The sequence below is a fragment of the Aotus nancymaae genome, unplaced genomic scaffold (assembly GCF_030222135.1).
Source record: "Aotus nancymaae isolate 86718 unplaced genomic scaffold, 86718_ANA_hifiasm-v0.15.2.pri h1tg000022l_1, whole genome shotgun sequence".
NCBI lineage: Eukaryota > Metazoa > Chordata > Mammalia > Primates > Aotidae > Aotus > Aotus nancymaae.
The window spans coordinates 3,445,046-3,448,315 of record NW_026988435.1 but is presented as its reverse complement, the minus strand read 5'-3'; the positions used below and the strand labels follow the sequence as shown (position 1 = coordinate 3,448,315).

Genomic DNA, 3,270 nt, shown 5'->3' with positions numbered 1-3,270 from the left:
GTAACAAAAGCCAAAATAGACAAATGGGATCTAATTAAACTCCAGAGCTTCTGTACAGCCAAAGAAACAATCATTAGCATGAACTGGCAACCAACAGCATGGGAAGCAATTTTTGTGATCTACCCATCTGAAAAAGATCTAATATCCAGAATCTACAATGATCTAAAACAGATTTACAGGAAAAAAACAACCCCATCCAAAAGTGGGCAAAGGATATGAACAGACACTTTTCAAAAGAAGACATACATGAGGCCAACAAACATATGAAAAAATGCTCATCATCACTGATTATTAGAGAAATGCAAATCAAAACCACATTGAGATACCATCTCATGCCAGTTAGAATGGTGATCATTTAAAAATCTGGAGACAACAGAATCTGGAGAGGATGTGGAGAAACAGGAACACTTTTACACTGTTGGTGGGAGTGTAAATTAGTTCAACCATTGTGGAAGACAGTGTGGCAGTTCCTCAAGGACCTGGAAATAGAAATTCCATTTGATCCAGCAATCCCATTACTGGATATATACCCAAAGGATTATAAATCATGCTATTATAAAGACACATGCACATGTATGTTCATAGAGGCAGTGTTTACAATAGCAAAGTCCTTTAACCAACCCAAATGCCTATCGACAATAGACTGGACAAAGAAAATATGGCACATATACACCATGGAATACTATGCAGCCATAAAAAACAATGAGTTCATGTCCTTTGTAGGGGCATGGATGAATCTGGAAACCATCATTCTCAGCAAACTGACACAAGAACACAAAATCAAACACCTCATGTTCTCACTCATAGGCGGGTGTTGAACAATGAGAACACATGGATACAGGGAGGGGAGCATCACACACTGGGGTCTGTTGTGGGGGACCAAGGGAGGGAGAGCGTGGATGTGGGGAGGTCAGGGAGGGATAACATGGGGAGAAATGCCAGATTTAGGTGACAGGGAATGGAGGCAGCAAACTACATTGCCATGTGTGTACCTATGCAAAAATCCTGCATGATCTGCACATGTACCCCAGAACCTAAAGTATAATAAAAAAAAAAAAATTCTGGTAAATGTCCTGTACCAAAATTTAAGATACCTATTTATATGAGAAGAAGAACATTGGGCTTTTAATCAATACCTCATTTCTGTAAGAAACACCACCGGAAAATGTCAAAATTTGACGCTTTTCTTGCTTTTGATAAAATCTTATGTCATATGTAAAAGCTTCTGCTTTCAGCAAATGACGTTTGACTTTTCCTCAAAAAAAAAAAAAAATTTGTCCGTACTATTTTTCCCAGAGCTTTTTTAAACATTTCCCACTAGGGTAGTATAATTGTTAGAACTGATGAGCCTACATTGACACATTATAATCACCCAAAGTTTATAGTTTACACTACGGTTAATTCTTAATGTTGTATATTTTATGTGTTTGAATCAAAGTATAATGACATGTACCAGAAATTGTAGTTATCATACAGAGTAGTTTCACTTTCCTAAAAATCATCTGTGCTCTGCCTCTTACCCCTCAGTCCCCACTAAACTCTGACGACCACCAAGCTTTTTACTGACTCCATAGTTTTGCCCTTTCCAGGATGTCATATAGCTGGAATCATAGTGTATGAAGCCTTTCCAGATTGGCTTCTTTCATCTAGTAATAGACATTTAAGTTTCCCTCAAGTCTTTTCATGCCTTGAAAGCTCATTTTTTTTTAACATTGAATAGTATTCCCTTGTCACTGGATGACAAGAATGTGTCACAGTTTATCCATTCACCCACTGAAGGACATGTTGGGTGCTTCCAAGTTTTGATACTTTTAAATAAAGCTGTTATAAACATTCTCATTTTTGTATGGACATATATTTTCAACTACTTTGGGTAAAGAGCAAGGGGCAGGATTGCTGAATCATATGCTAGGAGTATGTTTAGATTCATAAGACATTACCAAATTGTCTTGTAAAGTGGTTGTATTATTTTGTATTTCCATTAGCAATGAGTAAGGGTTCCCATTGCTGCACATTCTTGTCAGTAGTTGGTGTTTTCAGTGTTCTGGGTTTTGGTTACTCTATACAAGTTTTTTCAACTAAGTCTTTATAAGGCTTTATTGATTAATGTTTAGATTTATATTTTCTTAATTATTTCAAAATATGATTATAATAGCTATAATTCCTTTCAATTGATACTAATTAAAAATACTTCATATTGTTAAAATTTATGGAAATTTACAATAAAGTTAATAAATATGCAGATTGTTTTTAAAAATAAGATGCAGTGCTATTTCTGCAATAGCTGATAAGTAACCATGGTGGGTTTCCACACATCTATTAGAATTTCCAAGAAAATAAGTTACCATAGCAACCCTAAAAGTATATTATATGGTTTTAGACCATTAATATTCACTGATTTTTTAAAATATAAATACATATGTAAATACATCAACTCATAATTAAACACATTGATTCATAATAAATTAGTTTGTAACATTTACAACATTGCTGCTTTTTAAAATAAATATAATATGCTGATCAAAATACTTTTATTTTTTTTAATGAAACACTTCACAAATTTGTATGTTGTCCTTGCACAGGGGCCATGCTAATCGTCTCCGTATCATTCCATTTTTAGTATATGTGCTGCTGAAGTGAGCATTGATCCAAAATATTTTGATCATTTTAACTGCAGGAAGAAGTATCTAGAAAGCCAGCTGTGCAATGGATAATTATTGGTCAAATTAATTTATGTACACGGATTCAATATTCCCAAATAAAATGTCCTCAAATTCACCTCAGGTATTCTTTAAAAGAAGACCCTATCTAGAAGTATGATTTGATCTTGAAATTTAAGATTAATCAACATTAGAAAGTGTTATCTATATAATCCACTACATTTATTAAAAGAATGAACATGCAGTAAGCTCCATAGATATTGCAAAGTATTAACAAATCCAAATGTGTATTGATAGCAAGTGCACCAAGAAACAAAAACTGTGAATAAAGTGCCTCGATTCTGAGAAAAGGTATTCAGCATAAATTTACATCAAATTATATATTTTATATATAAAATTGTAATATGTAATTTTAATATATAATTATATATAAATATAAATATAAATATAAAATTTTATATTGCAAAATATTTATAATATTATATAAAAACTCCACTTATCATACTACTTCCATGTCAGATATTGAAAGAAGCTCTGGAAAGGCCAAGAAAGAGATCAAATGGGAATCCTTTATATGAGAACAGTGGACCCAATTCCCGCCTCTCAACCA

The 3,270-nt window shown here is 33.2% G+C and overlaps 1 non-coding gene across 1 annotated transcript; it reads right to left on the bottom strand.

The window, feature by feature from the left end:
- Positions 1 to 2,537: 2,537 nt before the first annotated feature.
- Positions 2,538 to 2,644, bottom strand: LOC135276411 (U6 spliceosomal RNA). Its single transcript, XR_010343955.1, has one exon. It is a non-coding gene; the product is annotated as a U6 spliceosomal RNA (small nuclear RNA).
- Between the last annotated feature and the right edge of the window lie 626 nt (positions 2,645 to 3,270).